We start from the raw sequence: 17733 nt of genomic DNA on the forward strand, positions 1-17733 counted from the left end.
TTTGTGTCTTCTCGTCTTCCTGTGCTCGCCCTCCTGGGATTATCTCAGGTGTCTCACCTGTGTTGACTGACCTACCTGTGTTTCCTTTCTCACTCGAGTGCTTAACCTCAGTGTTTCCTCATTGTACTTTGTTCATTGGTCTGGGTTCATCATCAGTGTTCCTACCTGAGTTCCTTCCCCTTGAGTTAAATCAGCTTTTTTCATTTCACCACAGCAGTTTCTGTGTTTGAGTCTGCATTTGGGGTCAGGTCCTCGTCGAACTGTGACACATTTCTTCACAACATGTGAGTAAATGATGAAAGTAATGATGGAGGTTTTAATGTTCCCATCATCCTCACCTTCCATCAGCAGAGCTGTGTCCATCTCTGAACATCAGTGGATGCTCCTCTGACCTGTTACTCCTCATGGACACAGAGCTGGGTGCAGGAGAAACTGCTCTTCTCAACTTTTTTCTGGGTAAAAACAGAAAGAAGAAAGAAAACATTCACACTTCACACAATAGCCACTGAGACTGAGGTGTATTTTGTTAAAGGGATTTTCCTATTGCCATAATCCCTATAGTCTTAGGGGTAGGTCCGTGACCTCTAATTGCCGGTGCAAGCTATTTTTTGATCGACAGGGCTGAGACGTAGGCTGCTCAGCTACCGCTACAGTGGCTAATATATTTCCTGGTTTCTGGTTTCCCTCACCAAATCATCAAATACACAATCCAACAACTCCAAAACACTCTTGTGGACAAGTTGTGACCTGCACATTCACCACACTGTCTCGTAACGTTCCCTTATTATTTCACAGAGTTGTTTTAGAGGTAAATGCAGAGACTGTTTGTGCTTGCCTAAAAACTGCTCTGACGGGAATGCACATCGGTGCTTTGCATAAATTTACCTCTAAACAACTCTGTCTCGTAACGTTCTGTTATTATCTCATAGCGTGGTGAATGTGCAGGTCACAACTTGTCCACCAGAGCGTTTTGGAGTTGTTGGATTGTGTATTTGATGAGTTTGATGAGGGAAACCAGGAAATCCCATTAGCCTCCGTAGTGGTAGCTGAGCAGCTCACATCTCTCCCTTGTGAATCTAAAAATAGCTTGCGCCAACAATTAAAGGTAACGAACCTACCCTTAAGACTATAGGGATTATGGCAATGGGCCAATTTGCCAAAATGTTGGAATATCCCTTTAAACTTACTTAAACACCCATCTTGAGAGTATGTTTCCTCATTTCATTTCAGACTGTATGTAGGTGGATTGTACTGCTGGTAAAAACTTACTTCTTTTTCTGAGGGTAGAGGCTTCTTCTAGGCTTGCTGAGACGATCTTCTGACCTGTCATTCCTCACTGCTCTTCTCAACATTTTCCTGAAAGAAAGCATTGCACACAGTTGGCATTAAGAAGGAGGAAGGGTTAACTGAGTTTATGTTGTGAATTTATTTTGTGATAATGCATCCAAGAAATCCAAACATGTCGAGCTGCTCCAGCTCATACTAATATTAATTTCTGTTTTTATAATCCTACTACTACTTTTTTCTGAATAAAAACAAAGGAAAACATTCACACTGCACACAGTAGCCACTGAGACTGAAGTGTATTTCGTTATTTACACACCTTTGAGAGTCTGTTGAGAGTATGTTTCTTCAATTCATTTCAGACTGTATGTGTCTCGGTAGGTGGATTGTACTGTTGGTAAAAACTTACTTCTTTTTATTGGGGCAGAGGCTTTTTCTAGGATTGATGAGACGATCTTCTGACCTGTCACTCCTTATAGACACAGGACTGGGTGCAGGAAAAACTGCTCTTCTCAACTTTGTTCTGAAAGAAAACATTGCACACAGTTGCCACTAAGACTGAGGTAGGGTTAACTTTAGAGTTTATTTTGTGATAATGCATCCAAGAAATCCAAACATGTCAAGCCGCTCCAGCCTCATACTAACACTAATTTCTGTTTTTATGCTCCCATCATCCTCACCTTCGATCAGCGGAGCTGTGTCCATCTCTGAATGTCGGTGAAGGATCCTTTGACATGTCACTTCTCAAGAACACAGGGCTGATTACAGGAGGACCCCTCTCCAAAACAAGTCTGGGGGAAAACAGGAAGACAGCCAGAGTGACCAAATTCATTTTTGCATAAATAACCACTTATGGGACAGCTGCAGAGGAGTTTGCTCTACATACTGTATGTAACATGTACCATTCTGCCACTGGTTTGTCTCTTGTTTCCTGTTTTATTGTGAAATTATTTGTGTCTTGTCTTCCTGTGCTCGCCCTCTTGTGATTACCTGAAAAACCTGACTTTACACTAGTAACAGCTGCTGCCGCCCCACACAGTCCATCTGCAGCTGACGTGGGCCGGCTGCTGCTGCTGCTGCTGCTGCTGCTGCATGTGAGTAAATGATGAAAGTAATGATGGAGGTTTTAATGTTCCCATCATCCTCACCTTCCATCAGCAGAGCTGTGTCCATCTCTGAACATCAGTGGATGCTCCTCTGACCTGTCACTCCTCATGGACACAGAGCTGGGTGCAGGAGAAACTGCTCTTCTCAATGTTCTGAAAGAAAGCATTGCACATAGTTGGCACTAAGATTGAGGTAGGGTTAACTGAGTTTATGTTGTGAACTTATTTTGTGATAATGTATCCAAGAAATCCAAATATGTCGAGCCGCTCCAGCTCATACTAATATTAATTTCTGTTTTTATAATCCTACTACTACTTTTTTCTGAATAAAAACAAAGGAAAACATTCACACTGCACACAGTAGCCACTGACACTGAAGTGTATTTGGTTAAACTTACTTAAACACCCATCTTGAGAGTATGTTTCTTCATTTCATTTCAGACTGTATGTGTCTCTGTAGGTGGATTGTACTGTTGGTAAAAACTTACTTCTTTTTATTGGGGTAGAGGCTTTTTCTAGGATTGATGAGATGATCTTCTGACCCGTCACTACACATGGACACAGAGCTGTGTTCAGGAGAAACTGCTCTTCTCGACATTGTTCTGAAAGAAAGCATTGCACACAGTTGGCACTAAGACTGAGGTAGGGTTAACTGAGTTTATTTTGTGAACTTATTTTGTGATAATGCATCCAAGAAATCCAAATATGTCGAGCCGCTCCAGCTCATACTAATATTAATTTCTGTTTTTACTACTTTTTCTGAATAAAAACAAAGGAAAACATTCACACTGCACACAGTAGCCACTGAGACTGAAGCGTATTTCGTTATTTACACACTCAATGTTAATTATCTTTCTTTATTTCAATTCAGAGTGTATGGATTGGAATGTGTATCTTTACATACATTTTTTCTTTCTTTTTGCTGCTATGCTTTTTGCTTTTTCTATCTGTGCTATACATTTCATATATTACAAATCCTTACCTCATCTTGTCTTGTCTTTCTTGTCTCTATAGTTGGATTGCAGTGCTGGAAAAAAAAAAAGTGCTAGTCTTTTATATACAGTCCATGGTAAAAACTCACTTCTTTTTGGGAGACATCTGAGATATGGGACTGGAACCAAATCTTCCCCACATCTTTCTGGATGAAAACACAAGAAAACATTTAGGCTACAGGGAATTTGTTCTGTTGCACTTACGTTATAAGTATAGGAGTGTGAGATAAGCCTGTTCAGATTTCAAAACTGTAATAAAGTCGTTTTTAGAGTAGACCTCATTCATTCATCTTTGAACAGACGCTAGTTCTCAGTAAGCAGTAAACTCCCGAGGGAGTCAGTGAAAAGTAAGTCCGAGGGACAATAATGTGTTTTGTATCTCGGGATCCACCATTTCCTAAGCTTGCATGTTGGATGAGTCATTATCAACTCAGACATAATGTCGTTATCAATCAAACGAATTAAATGAAACAAATCTGAAAAAAGAGACAGATGCGGTGACAGCTGGGGTTCTTAAAAGGAGAATATATATAAAAAAATAAAAAAAACACCAAATTATTTGGGGGGGCTTATGAATAGGGTGGCTTCATTAGGCCTAAAATAGGCCTAATGACGCGACTCCCCGAGGGGAAATTCATTTTCACAGTTCTGCTCCAGACAAAGACAACTACACACATGCCCCTGAAAAAATAGGCAAGGCAAGTTTATTTGTATAGCACATTTCCGCAACAAGACAGCTCAAGGTGCTTTACATATTAGCAAAATAAGCACATAAAAAGCAAACATTATTTAAAAACAGACAAGAGAAAGAATTAAAACAGATATAAAAAGAAGTAAAACAGAAAGGGAGACAGAACAACTAAAACATAGTAAAAAAGATATAAAATAAAAGAATAATGTTACAGTGCAGTTAATGAAAGGCGTCAGCAAACATAGAAAGTCTTCAATGTTGATTTAAAGGCACTGAGGGCTCTGGCAGACCTGCAGGTTTCTGGGAGTTTGTTCCAGATAGTGGGAGCATAGAAACTAAATGCTGCCTCACCTTGTTTACCTCTGACTCTAGGTATAGATAGAAGACCAGTACCAGATGATCTGAGAGGTCTGGACGGCTCATAGCTGAGTAGGAGGTCAGAGATGTATTTTGGCCCTACACCATTTATTGCTTTGTAAACCATCAGCAGTATTTTGAAATCTATTCTGTGAGAAACTGGAAGCCAGTGCAGTGATCTGAGGACTGGGGTGATATGGTCCACTTTCTTGGTGTTAGTGAGGACTCGAGCAGCAGCGTTTTGAATTAGCTGCAGCTGTCTAATGGACTTATTAGTGAGACCTGTAAAGACACCGTTACAATAGTCAAGCCTACTAAAGATAAATGCATGGACAAGTTTTTCCAAGTCCTGCTGAGACATAAGGCCTTTTATCCTTATGTTTTTAAGATGATAGTAGGCTGACTTTGTTATGGTCTTAATGTGGTTGTTCAGATTCAGGTCTGAGTCCATGACTACACCTAGATTTCTGGCTTGGTCTGTGGTTTTTAGCATTACTGATTGAAGTTGGCTGCTAACTTTTAATCGTTCTGCAGTGGCACCAAAAACAATGACCTCAGTTTTGTCTTTGTTTAACTGATGAAAATTCTGGCACATGCAGTCATTGATTTGATCAATGCAGGTACACAGTGTTTGTATGAGACCATTAGTCCCCTGGTGATATGGTTATGTAGATTTGTGTGTCATCTGCATAGTTATGGTAATTTATTTTGTTGCTTTCCATAATCTGGGCTAGGGGAAGCATGTAGATATTAAACAGAAGAGGCCCTAGAATGGAGCCTTGGGGAACCCCACGTGTAATTTTTGTTCGCTCAGATGTGTAGTTGCCTATAGACACAAAGTAGTCCCTGTCCTTTAAGTAGGATTCAAACCAGTGTAGAGCTGTGCCAGAGAGTCAAAACAACTGTTCAGTGCTAAGAACTCATGTAACTGTTGAAACACAGCTCTTTCAATAATTTTGCCTACGAATGGCAGATTTGATATGGGCTTGTAGTTGTTCATTTCACCTCTGTCTAGATTATTCTTTTTTAATAATGGTTTGATGACTGCAGTTTTGAGGGCTTGTGGGAAAACACCTGAGAGAAGAGACATGTTTTCAATCTGTATCAGATCTGAAGTCATTACATTAAAGACTTTTTTGAAGAAGCCTGTCGGCAGAATGTCGAGACAACAGGAATAAGACTTCAGCTGTTGTACAATGTCCTCCAAGTTTTTATGGTTAAGTGGATTGAACTGTGCTATGGTATATGTATTGGTTTTCGGTGGACACATATACCTGGTATGCGGTAACGAAGCAATGACTGCTTGTCTGATTTTTTCTATTTTGTTGCTATAAGAAAAAAGCAAATTCATTACAGGCCCTACTGGACATCATTTCAGGGGCAACTGACACAGGAGGGATTGTTAGCCTGTCCACTGTGATGGGTGATTTAAGAAGTAAAATAGGCTAGAGGCAAACAATCTTACTCCCGATTTGTTAAAGCATACCCCATCTGCCTTAAAAAGGTGTCGTCGTCCCCAGAAGATGTTAGAATTTTCAATAAAATGCACAGGGTGCTTCACATTCAGACCTAAGAAACCTGTTCAGAGCCCGCAGCCTGCTGAATCTCTCATCTCCTCCTTTGGCCACTGGGAATGTACAGTTTGGCTTTCACAGAGCTTACAGTTTTCAACATAGCAGCCACATTATTTGACACAAAGTGAAGCACAAAGGTTCTAACAGTTGGATGTGAGGCCACAATATGTGCAATTTTTTCTGTTAGGTCAGACACCAGGTCTTTTGGAAAGCAGAGGACTTTAGTGTTATTGCTGAGCATGCAATTTTTACAGCAATATCGCCCACAATCAAAGCCCAAGCTTTAGCTTTCCCTGTAGCCTTTTTTTAAAGGAGCTTTCAGCCCTTACCCTGTTGCCTGAAGGTGAGGTTTTATCCAGGTTTTGAGATGGAGATTCAGGGTCTTGACACAGTGGCGCAAATCGATTATCCAATGGCAAACTCTGTTGTTGGGGAGGTTTGTTGCTGATCTTTCCTTTCACAGCTGTCCACGACTGCTTCTTGCTAGGCGCTGGGGTTGATGAGGCACTGTGTCTGGATGGAAGCGCTGGTCAACCTGTCGCATCACAGATCCCTGGGCGCTGTGTTTTGTCTGTTGTTCTCCCTCCCGTATCCAAGCAGTGTGATTTATTCTTTGGCTTAGCGCCGAGATAATTCCAGGGAGGACTTACAGATTTTGATTCATGGGCAAGCAAAGAGTCCTCCAGGTTCCAGCTAGTTTTGCTAGCACTCATTAGCCCTGAATTAGCATGCTGTGGGTCGTTGCTGTGAGATAATGGTAGGGTTGTGTCATTCCCATATCATTTACTTCTGCATTCACTTCTAAACAGTGAACTTTTGTTTCAAGTAGCCTACAGCAATCTTCTGCAGAAGCTTCTGGCAGTCGTCCGATGAGAGGGGAGGCATCATATCTGATTAGCTTAGCAATAGCCACCAACGCAGTACAGGCTTTTGCTACTGCTAGGCCACGCTTTGCCGCTGAAGAGGTCATAAAAAATGTTGAAAAATTGCAGTAGACCTCCTATATCTAGGGGAAAAAATTACAGATCCAGTGATTTATATGCACCTCGGAACTATGACTAGTTAGAGAGATAGCTGGAAGATAAGTTAAATTTGAAAGCAGAGCAGGGAGCAAGCAGCAAAAGCGTCTGCACTGTAAGAAAGCAGGAAGCAAGCGCCAACATACAGCACCAGAAAAAATACATAAATAAACAAAAACCATACATCTACCGCTTGTTGTTTAGAGCTGTAATGGCAGAGGGGACGAAACTTTTGCAGAAGCAGGTTTTTCTGCTTGTCTGAACCTTCGACCATGTGGTGGTGGGGTCATGGGCGATTTGCGGGTGGGGTTGTGGCTAGATGGCGGAAATGAGCTGCAAGAAGTGACGTAGAATCTTACCAAATCTTGTCGAGAACTCCCGACTGGTTAAGTTTAGTAAAACTGACATGTCCAGGTGTAAAATAGGAAAAGAAAAAAGTAAGTGTGCCATTGGTTGGGTTTAGGCACAGCTAGATTGCATGTTTTCTAGGGCGTTATAGCTTCCTGCAGCTCATGTACGCCATCAAAGACGGTTATTAAACCAAGACCCCGTTCAATTTTCCCATTGGAGTCAATACACTCAAGGCTGCCCCTAGTCTCCTAAAAAGGCGTGGGTTTCTGCACGGCCACGCCTTTTTAGGAGACTAGGGGCCGCCTTGAGTGTATTGACTCCAATGGGAAAATTGAACGTGAACACAGATTATGATCCTTTTGCCCCACAGTCACTAAAGTAGTCCTAAATTTTGAACTCATTTTTCAAAAGCCACATCTCTTCTGAACAGTTTGACACAAAAATGGCGATTTTCAGACGGACACAACGGGAGAAAAACTTTGTTCACAACCTGTCTCTGGCTCAACCAAGCACTCTCGCGAGATTTGGCACAGATCTCCCTAGGCAACATCAAACAAACGGCTGCGAACTCCCGTGAAAATTATTTAAATAATTTTCGTCATGCTAAATATGACGTAAATAAATAAATAAATATGATGTATGTGTTGTAGATATCTGTAATTCAGTTTTGCCTATAGACAAAAAGAACATTTCAGATATCTGCAACTTTATTCTTCCTATCCACAATTGTCATTTCAGATATCCATAACTACGTTCTTCCTAGGACAAATGACGTCACTTTTGGCATTCATGTGTATGGGGTTTGTCATTACAGATATCTACAATTCAGTTGCGGATATCCGCTATGTGAATTACGGATATCTGTAACTGAATTACGACTAGTACTAATTCCAGTTTGAGATATCTACAATTTGATTCTGACTAGTCATAATTCCAGTTAAAGATATCTTTATTCACCTCAATTATGTCCCTTTTCAGATATCTGAAATTAAGTTTTGACTAGTCAAAATGACGTTGTAGATATCTGTAACTGGAATTATGACTAGTCAAAATGACGTCGTAGATATCTCAAACTGGAATTAGTACTAGTCGTAATTCAGTTACAAATATCCGTAATGCACATAGCAGAATTGTAGATATCTGTAATGACAAACCGCATACACATGGCAAAAGTGACGTCATTTGTCCTAGGAAGAATGTATTTGTGGATATCTGAAATCACAATTGTGGATAGGAAGAATGTAGTTGCGGATATCTGAAATGTTCTTTTTGACTCGGCAAAACTGAATTACAGATATCTTGAATAAAAAATCCAACTAGGGGAGAGTGGGGTAATGTGAGACACCGGGTAATGTGAGACACCCCCTATATCTAGAAAACGGAACACATTTATGGTCATTTCTCAGTCAGCTCACTTCTTTATTGGTTAGATTCAATTTTAGTGACTCACATTCCACTTTGTCGGCTCCCCCCACACACAAGAGGACTTTTGATCCAATGGTCACAATTGTCGGGTCCTACAATCTGACTAGCCTCGTAAACCAGCCTCTCGCGGAAATGCATTTCATTTCATTTCTCGGGAGAGTCTGGCCTCATCCCCGTTGTAAGCGTTTGGGGTGGGCGGGAGCTGGATGGGAGTAGTAGCGTTGACAGACAACCCCATTCAGCCAATCAGCAAGTTGGTGTAGTGACGGGGCTTTGCACCAGTCGGTCCCTGATTGGCCAACGTGCTGTGTCAATCACAGCGGCGACGCTGATTGGCTCGGCCTTCTGAGGGTTTCAGGCCAAACGCTTACAACGGCAATGAAGCCTTTTTTTTTACAGTCTATGGGCCAGACTCTCCCTCGGAATGAAATGAAATGCATTTCCGCGAGAGGCTGGTTTACGAGGCTACAATCTGACCCCCAGACTATCTAACTGGTTCTATCTGTCATTTGAATGTTAATTAAAACATTCTGTGTTGTATTTTATTTTGTTCTTGAGTTACTTTGTGTTTAGAAAAAAAAGTGCTTAATTGACCAATCCCCATGATTCTGTTAACTTACTAGTCCGACATTAGTTTTGGGAAGTGTGGTTGTCAAGCTAGCTGTCAGGATTCTAACTGTGACAACATGTGAACAGTTCATTTGCAAAAGCAGATAACTCTGCTTTTGCAAAACTTAAAAAAAATTAAGTATTATTTACACCAGGTGATATCAGTCAAACCAAAGTTGAGTGGCTTTGACCAAGGAGATGAGATGTACAAAAACAGATGTAACTCAAAAAAATAAAGCTTTATTGAAAACAACACTATGTAAAGAATAATTCAAAAGCACCAGCTCATTTTTTTTCAAAATGGCACTTATCTGCTTTTGCAAATGAACTCTTCATGTGTAGTTATGGTAGTTTCAGAGTGGAAAAAGTAAGTGGATCAGTTTACCCCACTGATTTCTCATCTCAATCATATTTTCACTGTCCTTCGTCCTGAATACATTCTGATAATTTCCATTGCTAGGAAACATCCTGAATTAATGGAAAATGTGTAAATTTTACTGATAAATCATTTTAGCTCGCTTAGAGGGGAGAAAATGTTAAAAAAAAAAAAAAAAAAAAAAAAAGTGTCTCACTTTACCCCACTCTCCCCTATTCAAAATGTAATAACGACTAGTCAGAAAGACTTTGTTGATATCTACAATGTTAATTCCGGATAGTCAAATTTAGCTATTAAATGTTAAAATGGCTTGCCATATGTGGTGTTTATGCCGAAAAGAGACTGCCCTTATCGGTGGGGTCTTGCCGAAAAATGACTACCCCCACTCCCTCAGGAATGCAGGGGGGGGGACATCGACCATCACTTTACTTGCATCTGGTGCCATCTACTACCTCCAGAAAACTATCACCCTGCAGTCTCGGCGGGGCCTTGCCGAAAAACAACTGCACCCCTATCTCTCCACGGTGATTTCAATGATTTTATGAGGATATGGATAAATAAATGAATGAAGAAAGCTTTGATGTCATATTAAATAGCAATTACATAACACATAACTCAGTGTTAGAAACCAACAGACACGGAAAGTTTTTTTTTTTTTAAACCTCTGGAGAAAATCGAAACTTGTGTCGAGTTGCAGTGCCCGATTGACGAACGGGACTCCCCCCCCCCCCAACTTTTTTTTCTCTCTCTAGGCCTACCAATTACTACAACTTCTATAACATTATATAATATTATACATTCGTCGTCACTTTACCTGCAGAGGTGGAAAAACTGCGTCACTGGAGTGAATTGACGTTTCTTGTCTGCTGGAATCCACTGAAGTCAAGGAAGCACATTCTCATCCCAGCGCATCTAACATAACAGCTTGTCATGATGTAAATTGTCTTTAAATGGAAAGACTGCAATTCGTGATTTGTCCAGATGTCAGGACTGGAATGCTGTCTTTTTTCAGTCTATGGATGCTGCTGAAGCCAGATGCTCCAGATGAGAAGGGAAGAGAGGTGAGAGTCGAGAAGAGCTCCGAGTGGCAGCTCCTTGAGGAGAGAAGAATGGAGAGGAGAAGGGCACTTCTCTTTTTATAGGGCCTGGTGACCTCAGAGGTCCTGTGGGGGCGTGGCTTCACTTGCTACTCTGCCCTGTTAAGCCAGACCGCATTAACTACGTGAAAATTCCAAATTTAGTTTTTTGTGAAATTGAACTTGTCAATAAATGTTTTATCTTGTGTAAAATTTTCAGTTTTGCTCAGTTTTAGAGATATGAGGTATGACAAATTGCAGTAACTACAAAATCACACTTGAAACTGAGCCAAACCGCAGTAACTACAGTTACTGCACTCTGTATCTGTTTCCCTGTACAAAATCACACTAAAAACTGAGCCAAACCGCAGTAACTGCGCAGTTACTGCACTCTGTCTCTTTTTCCCTGTACCTCAGCTGCAGTTACTGCGCTCTTTTACACACTGCTAGCCAGTTACGGTAGCTAGCTAACATTAGCTTCAGCAGGTTAGCACAAGCATAACACTTTAGCTAAACACTGGACATTAAATGTTAGCTCACTAAAGTTTGTACTGTCAAATTATTAATCATTTTTGAGGTGGCCAAAGTTAGTAATTAAGTAATGAAAGCTGGAAGAAAACAACAACATTGTAGTTACTGCACTCTGCCTCTTTTTCCCTGTACTCCAGCTTACTGCGCTCACACTGCCAGAGCGATATATCTATCGCTCTGCACACCGCTAGCCAGTTACGGTAGCTAGCTAACATTAGCTTCAGCAGGTTAGCACAAGCATAACACTTTAGCTAAACACTGGACATTAAATGTTAGCTCACTAAAGTTTGTACTGTCAAATTATTAATCATTTTTGAGGTGGCCAAAGTTAGTAATTAAGTAATGGAAGCTGGAAGAAAACAACAACATTGTAGTTACTGCACTTTGCCTCAGCATTACCTGTCTATCTGTGAAACCTGGCACCAGAGGCAGTATCTGCTTTTTAGGGGTAAAATGTAAAATATGTGGTCATATATTTAATTGCATGAATATTACTTAATGAAAACCTGTCAAATCTGTGTATTTTCACTAATCTACCTATAACACATTTGGAAGGCAAATCAAAAAACTTTAAAGCCATTTTTCTCAGTTTCACTGTTTGCGTAGTTACTGCTGTCTGGTTAACTGTCATCTATCCCAGAGTTGCGGTAAACACATGGATCTATTAACGCTGGCTTTTAACACGGATGTCAATTTGTGTGATATCCACTGTTAAAAGCTGGTGTGATGATCCATGCTTTTTACAGATTTTCATTGAAAAAAAAAATCCATGCATTTACCGCGACTACCGAAACCATGGAAACGTAAACATAAAATTCCACCGGAAGAGCAAAACAGGCTTACGTTTTTTTTTTTTTTTTTTTTTTATTAGAAATACAAATCTTACAAGCAGCAAATTTCAGTATAAAATACATTTTGAAACCGAGCTTAACATGTCAGCATTTCAATAAAGATTTAACACAGTAACAGATGGAACAGGAAAGCCATAAAATAAAAAAAAAATAAAAATAATAAAATAAAAATAAAAAAGATATATAAAAATTATAATTTGAGGTAAAAATTCAAATAAATAGATATTTGATACAAAGAACATAAATTAAAATTTACAAATATAGGAAATTAGGATCATATACAACATACCTCACATTAGTTTTCTGGGGTCTTATGAAGGGAGAGATCAAATAAATGTTGATATAAACGTTGTGCATTCTTGGACTTAATGTTTTTGAGTGAGTCACAGAAAATAGAGAGCTCTTTTAAGAAAATAGAAAACAATGGGGTTACATTTAGAAATTTACATTTATGAATAAAATATTTTGCCAATATTATGAGGTTATTTAAGAGAAATTCCAGCTTCGAGTCTTTCAAAAAAACACCAAACCTTATGTTACTGTACGTTAATTTTGACAAAGACAGGTTACGTTTTTGAGATAGACATATGGATACAGTGACCAATGGAAGTCAACATTGGAGATTTCACACATAGGAGTGAAAAGGTGAAGGATGCTGGGAGGCTGAGTTCGATGGCTTTTGTCTGGGGAAAAGAAGAAGCCATGTGGTCTTGTCCTCCCAACAGAACTTTGTTTATTGTGGTGGTGACAAAATGTCGTCATATTTACAATCAGGCACAACTGAGGCCAGAGAGATCGTGCCTAACTGTCCACATTAAATAAGAGGTCATGAGGTCATTTAGAGCCATTAACCAATCAGAGTACAAGGACTATTGGGCTATTAGCTGTGTTAATTGTTTTTCAGTTATTTCGGGGACACAGTAATTTTATTTAGTTGTGTCTTTTGATGTCTTATAAGCAGATAAACAAAATGCTTCCCAAACAAATCTAACAGGTAACCAGTGTTTTTGACTTGGTGTGAAGGCAATGCATAGAATAAAACTTAAATGGGTAATTTTCGATCTAGATTTTTGAATAAAGTAACTTTTTTTCCTGACTACTTGACCCAAACAATACAAAAATCTTCATACATTTATCAATTATCTATCAAATAGCAATATTTTATCATGTCCCTCAGTTTTGTTCAACCTTGTAACAGCATACAAATTGTGTTAGCATCTTTTCTTACATATATATTACAGGCTCCTCTACCACCCAAAAAAAGTCTGCAGGATCATTTGGGCCTGTGCAATCCTGCACAATGTGGCAGAGAGGCGTGGGGTTGCGCTGCCGCCGGGCCTCCCTCCACCCCAGCATGTTGATCCAGACCCACAGCCCCCTCCCCGTCATGAGGGTTTCCAACGGGGACTAAGGGCACGAGATGCTGTGCTGCACCGTCTGTGAGCCCCCACCCACCCCTCCCATCTAATAGACAAAAGAATGTGTGTGTGAATAAAATGTATAAACACGACATTGTATTTTTTCCCTTTATGCAACTAAAACAAATCCTGAATTGTGACAAAAGACTCGACAAGAAGATTTACAGATTTTCATTGAAAAAAAAAAAAATCCATGCATTTACCGCGACTACCGAAACCATGGAAACGTAAACATAAAATTCCACCGGAAGAGCAAAACAGGCTTACATTTTTTTTTTGTTTTTTTTTAATTATTTTTTTTATTAGAAATACAAATCTTACAAGCAGCAAATTTCAGTATAAAATACATTTTGAAACCGAGCTTAACATGTCAGCATTTCAATAAAGATTTAACACAGTAACAGATGGAACAGGAAAGCCATAAAATAAAAAAAAATGAAAAATAATAAAATAAAAATAAAAAAGATATATAAAAATTATAATTTGAGGTAAAAATTCAAATAAATAGATATTTGATACAAAGAACATAAATTAAAATTTACAAATATAGGAAATTAGGATCATATACAACATACCTCACATTAGTTTTCTGGGGTCTTATGAAGAGAGAGATCAAATAAATGTTGATATAAACGTTGTGCATTCTTGGAATTAATGTTTTTGAGTGAGTCACAGAAAATAGAGAGCTCTTTTAAGAAAATAGAAAACAATGGGGTTACATTTAGAAATTTACATTTATGAATAAAATATTTTGCCAATATTATGAGGTTATTTAAGAGAAATTCCAGCTTCGAGTCTTTCAAAAAAACACCAAACCTTATGTTACTGTACGTTAATTTTGACAAAGACAGGTTACGTTTTTGAGATAGACATATGGATACAGTGACCAATGGAAGTCAACATTGGAGATTTTCTGATTTTTGGTTTGTTTATTTATTTTTTATTTCCTCAGTCAGTGAAGTGACCGCAGCTGTGAGGGCCGCAATATTATCAGCAATGCGCTGCTGACCCGCAACAATGCACTGCAGTGATGCAGCGATGGAGGTGTGTCGATGGTTAAGACTCGTCAGCTGCTCCGCAACTGTACCGACTGCAGCCATCGTGTCCCTCTGTACATGCAGAGTGTCCCGCTGCGCTGCCAGCACCGCGTCCGTTAGGACTCCCAACCGGTTTCCCCCTGCCCTGCTGGGGTCGGATGCACGGCTGGGGCCTGGTGCACTGGGCCCGGGGACTGCGCTTGGGCCGGGTGCAGTGCTTGGAATGACCGTGAGGTCGGGGACGACAAACTCCCCCTCCTCGGTGTCATCCACCTTCGAGTCTGAGGAAACATGCGTGTGTTAAAATCCACATGTCTGTCTGTGCACATTATTTGCTTATGTAGTCATTGGAATTAATTTTCTTTCACTGGACAGCCATAGTGGTGGATGAATGATTAAAACTTTGATTTACCAGGTTCATTTGTAGTCTGGGTCTCCCTCATGGTCATGTCCGAGTCCCCCTCCTCGACCGGCACAACACCCTCCACCGACTCGGTGCCAATGATGTCCCCTATCATAACATCCACCGGGGTGAGGTCGGGGGTTGCTGGTCCCCCACCAGTGGCCGCCACACTTTGGCGGTGGGCGGGCAGTCTTTTCTTTGCTTCCCTCTGTAACAATGGTAGTGACAGTGTTGACATTATTGCATTACAGATTATGCTGTATTACAGACTATGCCATATTGCAGATTAAAACCCACTTTCAAATCGGCCCTCTTCTTGCGGATTTCCATCTCCGTCCTCGCCGTGGCACCTGCCGCGTTTACAGCCCTCGTCACCTCCTGCGACTCGGTTGTCTTCCTTTTTTTGGTGAGGCTGGGGCTGTGGCTGATTAGATGAGATTGTTGACAAGAAATTGTTTGGTCCAACATGTGTTCATCTGTTGTGATTCTCTATGTGTTCTTACTTACAGTATATGTTCTTGTTCCTAAATACACCACAAGATGAAGTGATCATACAGTTTCTTGGGTCCGGTGTGATTTATCAATGGAAAATTGCAGACACCTGTGCGTACGCACAGGTTGATAGATCTGAAAATTATATCGATATTTTGGGTGTACGCCATTTTTGGCTTTTCACCATACGCAAAAATTTAGTAGCAGTTTTACACCCTTTTTGATAAATGAGGCCCCAGGTTGTGGAGAGGAAGCTTGTGGAAGCTGAACTTCGTCCAGTTGGTCATTTTGTTCTGACAACTCAGAAACACACAGAAATGAACCATAGTATTAGCGGTAGCAACAAGCCGCGCCACACTCAAAGATTATATCATCCAGGTCAGAGGTTAGTAGGTCAACCTACAGACCCCGGATGTTGATAACAGGTCACCCCGGACTCAGAGGGGAATAGCACTAGCATATCATAACAAAGTATTGGTGAAATGATCAAGTTTCGCGGCAGATAATGTGTTAGAGACTGCATTGCGCTGCCCTGTAGACTTGCATTATACAGATATACGCAGCTCTCAGCTGGATCTAATTTCGTCCGAACGACTTGTAATGACACCAAAGTTATCTGCGTGAGTAAATGATCGTATTTTATGCTAGAAATAAGGTCCAGATTGTAAAAAACGGTAGTTCCCCTTTAACTTTTGTTTATTTCTGAGGTGATGACAAAATATGGTCATACTAACATCAGACACAACATCATTTCACTGAGAGCAGAGAGATCATGCTATGCTCATAAAATAAGAGGTCCTTGAGCTCATTCATTAGAAAAACTTGTTTTGTCTGATAAAAAGAAAACCATGATGGGTGAAGAAGAATCCTCACCTCAGAGGAGGAGTTTTTTCAATTTCACGATGATCCTTTAGCCAAGCGGAGCACCTGGAATTAGGGCTGACCTGGGCGCAAGGTGGGCTCATCAGTTGATTCCTGCATGGTGGAAACAATGGCTGAAGAGTGAATGGTTCTGGTTTTAGCTTGGGCCCCCAAGCTCTAACCTGGCTGACCCAGTACTACTACTAGGATCACACAAACCAATCTGATTCCAAAGAAATGGCGAAGAGCAAAGTCATTGCCATATTAAAACCCATCAAAGACCCTCAACTGCCTGCAAGCTATCGACCAATCTCTACTCTGTGTTCCCTACAAAATACTGGAACGGCTCATACTTATATACAGATATATATACAGCGTATATCCCCAGGAGTAGAGGATATTCTCTGCACGGATCAGGCAGGTTTCCGGAAAGACTGCAGCACAGGAGAACAAGCACTGGCCCTAACCACCTTCATCGAAAATGGCTTTGAGAACAGACTAAAGACAGGACTGTGTTTCTCGACCTCACAGCCACCTATGATACAGTCTGGCACAAAGGTGCTTCCTGCTTGGGCAACAGCAACCATCAAAACCCTTTCGACCAATCAGAGGTTCAGAGTTCACTTTGGACAGAACACCAGCACATGGAGAACACAGAAAAACGGGCTCCCTCAAGGCTCAATTCTAGCCCCAACACTGTTTAACCTCTACACAAACGACCTACCCAGCACCGAATCCCGCAAATTCATCTACGCAGATGACATCTGTCTGGCACTCCAAGCACCAGTCTTTGACCAACTGGAACGGGTGCTGAAGACCTTACCAAACTGGACCAGTACTGCAAAACTTGGTGTTTAAAACCAAGCCCAGCAAAAACTGTTTCCAGTGTATTCCATCTCCACAACGCAAAAGCTGCTAGAGAACTTAACATCCACCAGAGCGGGCTCCCACTCAAGCATGTCCCAAATCCAACCTACCTTGGCGTGACCCTTGACAGGACCTTTTCCTTAAAGGATCATTTAAAAGGAACGGCGGCCAAGGTGAAGTCAAGGAACAACTTGCTCAGCAAGCTTGCTGGCGTAAAATGGGAAGCATTAACCTCCACACTACGAACCTCAGCAATGGCCCTTGCATACTCAGCAGCAGAATATTGTGCCCCTGTTTGGTCCAGGTCATCCCACACACACCATGTGGACACCCATCTTAACACAACCATGCGAATCATTACCGGAACAATACGCTCAACACCACTCCCCTGGCTCCCCGTTCTATCAAACATC

The sequence above is a fragment of the Trachurus trachurus genome, assembly GCF_905171665.1.
Source record: "Trachurus trachurus genome assembly, chromosome: 22".
Taxonomy (NCBI): Eukaryota; Metazoa; Chordata; class Actinopteri; order Carangiformes; family Carangidae; genus Trachurus; species Trachurus trachurus.